This window comes from Panthera leo, chromosome A1 (assembly GCF_018350215.1).
Source record: "Panthera leo isolate Ple1 chromosome A1, P.leo_Ple1_pat1.1, whole genome shotgun sequence".
In the NCBI taxonomy this organism is placed as follows: domain Eukaryota; kingdom Metazoa; phylum Chordata; class Mammalia; order Carnivora; family Felidae; genus Panthera; species Panthera leo.
In genome coordinates this window covers 56214955-56225388 of record NC_056679.1, presented here as the reverse complement: position 1 = coordinate 56225388, position 10434 = coordinate 56214955, and positions in this window count along the sequence as shown.

The window sequence follows — 10434 nt, the reverse complement described above, 5'->3', positions numbered from 1 at the left end:
AGAAGACAAGAAAGTCTTTTCACTTTCATGTTTAATTTTAATATTTTTATAAGCAAACAAGAGTCATAGAAGTCATTTGTTAGCTTAAGATGAACACTACAGCAACCTTTATAAAATGTCAATGTTAGCAGGAGAAAGTCAACATATGATACAGTTAAAGTGTGTGTGTGCATGCATGTGTGTGTATGTGTGTGTTCTTTTCACTTGAAAAAATGTGCCATTGACTTTTATAATTTTAATCCAAGCATACAAATAAAGCAGGAAAAAAAATAATATATTTTGAAAACAAGTTTATATTTGACAAGTGTCTTTTATATAATTTATTTGATTTTATCAAAACTAGATTATGTTTTGAAATTATTATAAGTAAATACCTTCTGCCCAATGAAAATCTAGCTACAGATTGTTATATTTTAAAGGCAAAGAATTTTTGGTGATATTTTTCTTTTAGAAGGTACTGTCAAAACTTAGTATCAAATACTACATATGTACATACCTCATAACATTTGTATGTATAACACACACAGACAAACTTTTAAATGACTTATTTATAAGTTATGCAGCAGGTGATTACACCTAGAACCTGTTATATTTAAGGTGATTAAAAAGATATAAGTATTATATTTAAACTGTATATCAGATCAGATTACATAGTTTACTCATGATTATCTTTAAATATTCTAAATAGAGAAACTATTACCTTGGTTAACAAAAGGATGAAGAGGATTTTCAGGGCAGTGAAAATTTTCTGTATGATACGATAATAACGGATACATGTCATTGTACGTTTGTCCAAACCCATAGGATGTAGTACCTATGTATGAACCCTATGTAAACTATGGACTGTAGGTGTTAATGAGGAGTATAGGTTCATCAGTTGAAACAAATGCACCACTCTGGTTGGAGATTTTCTTTTTTTTTTTTTTTTTTTCAATATATGAAATTTATTGTCAAATTGGTTTCCATACAACACCCAGTGCTCATCCCAAAAGGTGCCCTCCTCAATACCCATCACCCACCCTCCCCTCCCTCCCACCCCCCATCAACCCTCAGTTTGTTCTCAGTTTTTAACAGTCTCCTATGCTTTGGCACTCTCCCACTCTAACCTCTTTTTTTTTTCTTTTTCCCCTTCCCCTCCCCCATGGGTTTCTGTTAAGTTTCTCAGGATCCACATAAGAGTGAAACCATATGGTATCTGTCTTTCTCTGTATGGCTTATTTCACTTAGCATCACACTCTCCAGTTCCATCCACGTTGCTACAAAAGGCCATATTTCATTCTTTCTCATTGCCACGTAGTATTCCATTGTGTATATAAACAACAATTTCTTTATCCACTCATCAGTTGATGACATTTCGGCTCTTTCCATAATTTGGCTATTGTTGAGAGTGCTGCTATAAACATTGGGGTACGAGTGCCCCTATGCATCAGTACTCCTGTATCCCTTGGGTAAATTCCTAGCAGTGCTATTGCTGGGTCATAGGGTAGGTCTAGTTTTAATTTTCTGAGGGACCTCCACACTGCTTTCCAGAGCGGCTGCACCAGTTTGCATTCCCACCAACAGTGCAAGAGGGTTCCCGTTTCTCCACATCCTCTCCAGCATCTATAGTCTCCTGATTTGTTCATTTTGGCCACTCTGACTGGCGTGAGGTGATATCTGAGTGTGGCTTTGATTTGTATTTCCCTGATAAGGAGCGACTGGTTGGAGATTTTCATACAGGAGGCTATTCATCTGTCTGAGCAGTATATGGGGAATCTTGTCATTTCCACTTTCTGTAAACCAAAAACTACTCTAAACAATAAAGTCTTTTAAAAATTTTAAAGTAAAATGATGACTAAATCACACCTGATTTAAAAATAATACACATCATATTTTTGAGAGTCAAGATAAATGCTACAAGTAAGAGTAAACTGAATATTGACTTATTTTTTAAAACTCAACCAGAGTTGGGGCACCAGGGTGTCTCAGTTGGTTAAGCATCCAACTTTTGACTTCAGCTTAGATCATGATCTCACAGTTAGTAATTTCAAGGCCCCCATCAGGCTCTGTGCTGACAGTGTGAGGCCTGCTTGGGATTCTCTCTCTCTGCCCCTCCCCTGCTTGTGTTCTCTCTCTCTCTCTCAAAATAAATAAACTTAAAATAAAAATAAAAACAAGAAATGGGCGCTTGGGTGGATCAGTTGGTTAAAAGTCCAACTCTTGGTTTTGGCTCAGGACATGATCTCACAGTTTCATGAGTTCAAGCCTCTCGTTGGGCTCTGTGATGACAATGCAGAACCTGCTTGAGATTTTCTCTCTCTCTCTCCCTCTCTCTCTGCCCACCCTCCCCACTCACACTATCTCTGTCTCTTCCAAAATAAATAAAGAATTTAAAAAAATAAAAACAATAAAAACCAGAGTTTATTTTATTTTCAATAATAAAGAATATTGTATAAATCATCATCAGATCCAATTCACTTCAGACAGAAGGGTCTTGGTAATATTAAATATATTGCTATGTCTTTTCTTAATGTTCATTATACTTTCAATCCAAGTTCCATCCCAAAAAGGACAAATCCCATTCACTGGCATTATGCAATGTATTTTTTCAAACATCAAACGTAATTTTGCAATATGGAGTTTGTCAAAAATTCCATAGGTATCTACAAATTTGTTATAATAAAATTTGTTCTGCAGGTTAACTTGTTAATATAACATGTTTTGAAATCTATCATTTTAAACAACCCAGATGCCAGCTGTCAGTTAAGCATGCAACTCTTGATTTCAGCTCAGGACATGATCTCACATTTGTGAGATCAAGTCCAGCCATGAGTTCTGTGCTGACACCATGGAGCCTGCTTAGGATTCACTCTCTTCCTCTCTTTCTGCCCCTTTCTTGCACACTTGTGCACATGCACTCTGTCTCAAGTAAAACAACAAAAATAAAAAATAAAGAAATAAAAACAAATAACCAATAGAAAATTTGACAGAATACAAGAATATTTCACATAAGTCATACCTAAATAATCAATAAGCATTGAAAAGCTGGATAATACCATTAGCCATTATCAACACTGAAATTAAGCCAAAACATTTTACCATCATATATCAAATAACAGTAGCAGAAAGCATGTAAATTATGAACAAATAATAGCTATTATTATTTTTATGTGTATAAATGTTTCTGTCTGTCTCTAAATAGTGTCAGTTGTCCTACTAACTTATATTTTATAGTCTTTCACCATGTTAGGCTTCTTGTTTATTTCTAGAAATAACCTTATAAACTCTCCCTGGATTATGGCAGTGATCTTCCAAATATTTGCCTGGTGTCTGATCAGTCAATTGTCCACTGATGTCAGATTAATATGTAAAAAATGTTTTCCAAAATATATTCCATTGAATCTTGGTCTTTTTTGATGCACTGTGGGAGAAAAATGTTATGTAGTATAATTTCAGAGAGTACATTATTTTATATGGTTTTCTTGAAGATAGTTCCATATGAATTTTAGCAAAATACAGCTCCTCAGGAATATTGCAATTAAACTTTTTAACTGATAATTTAACAAGTTTATCTTAGCACCAATATCTTTGTTCCAACTAAGATAAATTATTACTATTTTAACTACTTTTCTGAGGAGGATGTTATAAACACAATGCAATTGCTCTATCTTGAATTAGTAATTTTGTCTCAGAGTGTGAAGCAGTGGTTTCTAACATATTTATAGGATTTCAAGGCAATGGAGTTACTGCCAAGTAGCCACAAATACAGATGAATAATAAATATTGTCTGTGTAACTGAATAGATCATTGTTTGCATATATAAATTAATTTCCAAATATATACCTGCTTATATTATTAATAACACACCATTATAGCATGCTATTACATATATAGCATTTTAATATTACATAAATGTTAAAATATAATTAAAATCACATGATACTCCATAGTACATTTCATTGTTATAAAGAGTAAAAACTACTTATGAGAATAAAAGGGCTAAGTTTTGTACATCAACTAACCATAAACTGAATGTCTGTTCCTTTATTAAACCACAAGATAATCCACTATTTCCATGACTGTAGACAAATCATTGAACTTTTCTGAAACCTCATTTATAAGGCTACTATGAGCAGTACATTTGTTAACATGGGTGAATATTTCTGCAGAGTCCATAGCATCCAGGACATAACAAAATGTTAGTTCTCAGGGCACCTGGGTGGCTCGGTTAGTTAAGCATCTGAGTCTTGATTTTGGCTCAGGTCATTATCTCACAGTTTGTGGGGTTGAGCCTCACCTCAGGCTCTGTGAGGACAGCGTAGAGGGAGCCTACTTGGATTTCTCTCTCGCCCTCTCTGCCCCTCCCCACTAATTCTCTCTCTCTCTCTCTCTCTCTCTTTCTCTCTCTCTTTGTCTCTCTCAAAATAAACATTAAAAAAATAGTAAAATGTTAGTTTTCTCATTGTTTCTTTTTGTTTCCCAACTGTAATTTTATTAGGTTATACACTTGTCTTTTTCATCTCTACATTCACAGCATATATAATTCATAATTCACTATATACTTTGGAATATTTAGGATTTCTCCAATCAGTATTTGCTAAAGTGAGCTGATTGTAAAATTGGGATAGCAGAGTCACAAAAAGCCATTATAGAAACAAAATATATAGCCAATAATCATGTTACTAAGATGTATATTTATGGAATTTTAATTTTTGTTTATTAAATAAAGATACATATTTCTTCTACTTTCCTTTATTTTTCTATTTTTATCATTGCTGCTGATGGAGTCCCAGCTGGCAAGAAATGTGATGTTCCATGTGCATTTGTTAAGATATTAGAAACAGGTACAAACCTCACCTGAGCACTCATATTATTCACACCTCCAGATTGACTCAGAGTATTAACATTACATCTTCACACTCTTAGCAGGAATCTATCTTTTAGTCTAAGACAAATGAATTTGCCTCTCTGAGAAAGTGAACTACATATATTCACCCTTCTCTGCCTGAGCTGATGGAAAGTTGTTTGATACAAACTATCTACCCAAAGGAAATCTAGGAGTTATGGGAGTATCATATAGTACATACCCCCAAAAGCAGATTGTCTCAGATAGGCTGACTTTTCTATTGCAGCAGATGGGCTAAAAATTGAAGATTTCTGTGAAAGTTCATAGTTTATTATCTTTACCATCAAAAATAACTAAGAACAAACATGTACTGCTAACATCAGAGTGATTAGTGTTCAGGACTCCTGACTGCAAACAATGCAATCCTCTCTGAGCTACTTAAGCAGAAATAAAATTCATTAAAAGATATTTGGCAGCTTCCAGAAACTCTGGTAAGGTCAACAAGGCAGACAGAGGCAGCAGCAATGCCCCATGTTTATTTCTGTTCCAAAACCTGATCATCATTATCATTTGGCTTCTATGGCATTCAGTAATTGGTATCAGAAACTATTGTTGCCAAAGGATACTCTATCACAGTGGTTGCCAAAAGACTGATTTCCTTTCAGGTATCTAAGAGTGCTTGACTGCCTTTCACTGGCGTAACTTTAATTAAACAAATGTGTTCTACTTGAAAGGGATTCTGTGAATGTAGTCTCTCTCATTCCGTTTGAGGAGGTAAGACTCATAGTGTGGAAAATTATCAAGATGTAGAGAGAGTATGTAAAACATATTAGGTAGCTTTAAATAACAGATGACCTCAACAGAGTAAAAACAAAGATTGCATAGTATGGATTTGATTTCTAGGAATACACGCTCTTTTACAAAACAATGAATGTTTCTTTAGAATGATGAATAATTTACTTCAATATTATATCCAGCTATTAAGTAATTAAGTATTTATCAATTGTGACACTGTAATAACTATTAGTGGCACAAAGATATATAGATACCATTCTGAACTATTGTCAACATAGCACAGAAAGCAGACACACAGTTTTAAGTTTATAAAAATAAGACAAGTCTATAATGATAGTATACACATGGGCAATCACAGGGGAAATTTATATGTTCATGGGAATACCAGAATTATCTTCAAAAATAAAACACTGGGGACATGGGATCTTGTAACAATGAAAACATAAATGTTCTTGAGGGGGAAAAGGGGACAGAAACTATGTTTTTTGCTTTTGTTTTTCAGGAGAAAGATACAGTTGAATTTGGAAAGAATTGTACTGTATCTAGAATGTTTTTACTCTGAAATATTCTTTATCAGATATTAATATAGTCACTCTTGCTTTCCCATTTTTAAGTCAATATTTTCATGGTGTACACGTTTTCATTGTTTTATTTCAACTACTTATGCTGTTGAATTTGAATTGAGATGTTTGTAAGCAACATACAGTTGTCTTGGTATTTTTATTCATCCTGACAATCTTCATCATTAGATGGGCTCCAAACAACAGATGCAGAGATTTAGAGAACCATGATAGAAAAAGACACAGGCATGCTTTCACCTCAAAATTCCAGTTCCTAATACCTATTACACAGTAAGTAGTTTCCAATGTTGCTCTATTTTATAATTCCTCCTTCTTAAAGCTTGAGAATGGCAGGAAATGACACAGAGCAAGAATATATTATTCATCCATCAAATTATTGTCAATGGCTACCATATGAAAGAATGTGATAACTGTTGGGGTAAAAGTGATAAATAATAAAAACCTATACTGCTGTCAGAAGGCTTACAATCTAATGGGCTATACTCTCAGCACAAGTTCTACAATGTAGGACTCATTTAATTATTTTAAATATATACTTCTATTTTCAAGACTGGTCCTAATAATGAGCAAAGAGATTGGGGTAGGCTTATCAGTCATCTCAGCTAGAGAGATGAAGAACTCGGAAGTTCGAAATGAAGAAGATAAACCATTTACTATTACAGGATATATTTTCTTTTTATCTCACTTTTTGGTTGTCAAATAGTCAAATGTCAAGATATTTTTTACTTCTTAAGTACTCTGATAAAATTCTATTGAAAACTTCCCCTGATTTAAACCATATGAAGTTTTACATTAAATGAGTTAAAATTTCAAAACCAAAATATCAAATATCTCAGTCATATGCTTTAAATTATATATATATATATATATATATATATATATATATATATATATATATATAAACCTACTTATAAAAATGTGTGTCTATTTTTAGTGTTTGTACTGAGTCTATACCTATATTAAGATTCTGAAAATATATGACCCATCCTGATATTTATAACAATTAAAATTATAATTTGAATGTTTTTCTCTAGTGCTTAGGAATGTTTGAATATTGTTTAAAAAATAATTAAAGCATAGAAAATATAATTTATGATTTTGATATTCTGATGCATTTATTGGTAAAAAGCTCAGGGTCTTTTGCTAATACTCTGCTCTGACTGTCCTCCACATAACAGACTCCATACTAATTCCTGGTCTTTGAAGCTATTTGCATGGATGTAAATCAAAAGTTTGTGCCAAAGATCGAATCCATTTTAGAAAATAGATCAGGTCAAGGCTCATTTAAAGTTAGAAAAACAAAACAAAACAACAGCAACAACAACAACAACAACAACAACAAAACCCTCCCCAAAGTCAGGACCTTCATTCTGTTCCTGGATGCAACCCAAGCACTGGAAGAGTAGCTTGCAAAGAAATACTTGATTACTATTCTTTAAATTAAATAATTTAGACTTTTAGGCTGATGTCTCATGTTACAGAAATATTTATCAGAAAAGTCTTATATTACCAATTACACTGTATTTTACAATGGAATTTAATCTTGAAAAGAAAATCAACCTATTTTCTTTGCATTTATAGCAAATGGAAGCACTACAATTTGTATACTAAAAGTTACCTGAACGTCTAATACTTGAAGGCACCACAGAGATAATCAGTATCCAACTGAGGTCCATCAATGAATTTCATAATTTTGATGATCATCCAAATTATATTTATTAAAAAAAAAACGCATTTGGAAAAGTATTGTAATTAGTCATCCTCATTCATTGATTTATGAATATTTACATATAACACATTTTATCTACAAAATAATTAGCATTTATATGTTCTATTTTATCCCTAAGCATACTATATAATCTCAGGGAACATCAAAGACCAATGTTATAAAGAGTTATAGTATAAGCCAACTAATCTTATAATGATACTTATTTCCCTGATAGACTTGCTATTTGTTTGTTATATTTTAGCTTTGACCAACATGTAAATTTTGACAAGAAAATTTTATTTTTTACAAAAATTTTTTTAATGTTTATTTATTTTTGAGACAGAGAGAGACAGAGCATGAACAGGAGAGGGGCAGAGAGAGAGGGAGACACAGAATCAGAAGCAGGCTCCAGGCTCTGAGCCATAAGCCCAGAGCCCGACACGGGGCTCGAACTCACAGACCGCGAGATCGTGACCTGAGCTGAAGTCGGACGCTTAACCGACTGAGCCACCTAGGCACTCCAACAAGAAAATTTTAAAACAAAATCTATATTTAATATATTCTTTAAAAACACAGTTTAAATATATTAATGATAAAGTCACTTAGAGAATAAAAGACTCAAGTACTACAGAAGGACAACATGCTCTACAGCTAAGTGAACAGCAATGAGAACTTTTTTTGGATTTAGTCATGACACCAGGAGGCTGAATGACAGTTTAATGGCTTTGGGGACCAACAGCCTTGACAGAGCCTCTGAGATCTGTCAATCAGGGATGAATGGACAGTGTAAAGATCTAAAGGCCATGGGAATAAAGAAAACAAAGTAGAGAGAGACTTGTCTCAGGAGAATGACAAAGGTTTCTGAAACACACAAATCAGTAAAAGAAGCAGCAGGTAGATAACTATAACAATTGCCTCATAATGAAGGCAGGGATAACCAACTAGGTTATTAAATGGTCCTAATTTATAGAGAGTCATCTACCACCACAGGAGAAAGTTTGTGTTTAAAATTCAGCAGGCTAAATTCCTAGGGAGTGAGATGTTTTTATTTCTATAGTTGAAAGTTACCGGGTTTTTGTATCCACTTTCAGAACAATTGTTCTTTTCCATTTGATACTTCACATCACTGAAAACAGTAGCTTCAATTGTAATTACAAAAGGAAAAAAAATTCTCACTACCGATCAAAGCTGAAAGAGCTAAGTTGGTTTCAAATGAACATTTTCCATGTACTCCATTACAGCTAAGTACTTGAATCCGCCCTTTATTGAAACAAATTTTTTCCATGTTTAAAGTTTCATTAAAAATTCTAGATATTGCATATATTTAATTTTAGCATTTATCAAATTATATAAAGGAAAATATAGCACAGACATAATAGAGTTTAGAAATTTACACAAGCTGGAAGGATTGCCTCTCACTAAAATTCTTTCATGCAAAAATGTCACAACATGGGTCCATTTCTGGGTTCTCTATTCTGTTCCATGATTTGAGTGTTTTTGTGCCAGTACCATACTGTCTTGATGATTACAACTTTGTAATACAGCTTGAAGTCCGGTATTATGATACCTCCAGCTTTGGTTTTTGTTTTCAAGATTGCTTTGGCTATTTGGGGTCTTTTGTGGTACCATAAAAATTTTAGGATTGTTTGTTCTAGTTCTGTGAAGAAAGCTGGTGTTATTTTGATAGGTACTGCATTGAAAATGTAGATTGCTTTGGGTAGTATTGACATTTTAACAATACCTATTCTTCTTATCCAGGAGCATGGAATATTTTTTTTCCATTTTTTTGTGCCCTCTTCAATTTCTTTCATAAGCTTTCTATATTTTTCAGTGTATAGGTTTTTCACCTCTTTGGATAGATTTATTCCTAGGTATTTTATGGGTTTTGGTGCAATTATTAATGGGGCTGATTCTTTGATTTCTCTGTTGCTTCATTATTGGTGTATAGGAATGCCACCAATTTCTGTGCATTGATTTTATATCCTGAAACGTTGCTGAATTCATGGGTCAGTTCTAGCAGTCTTTTGAGTTTCCTATATAGAGTATCATGTCATCTGTGAAGAGTGACAGTTTGACCTTCTCTTGGCTGATTTGGATACCTTTTATTTCTTCCTGTTGTCTGACTGCTGAGGCTAAGACTTCCAATACTACGTTGAATAACAGTGGTGAGAGTGGATATCCCTATCTTGTTCCTGACCTTAGGGGGAAAGCTCTTGGTTTTTCCCCATTGAGGATAATATTAGCGTTGGGTCTTTCATATATGCTTTTTATGATCTCGAGGTATGATGCTTCTATACCTACTTTTTTGGGGGCTTTTATCAAGAAAGGATGCTGTATTTTGTCAAATGTTTTCTCTGCATCTATTGAGAGGATCATGTGGTTCTTGTCCTTTCTTTTAGTGATGTGATGTATCACACTGATTGTTTTGCAGATATTGAACTAGCCCTGCATCCCAGGTATAAATCCCACTTGGTCGTGGCGAATAATTTTTTTTAATGTATTGTTGGATCCGGTTGGCTAGTATC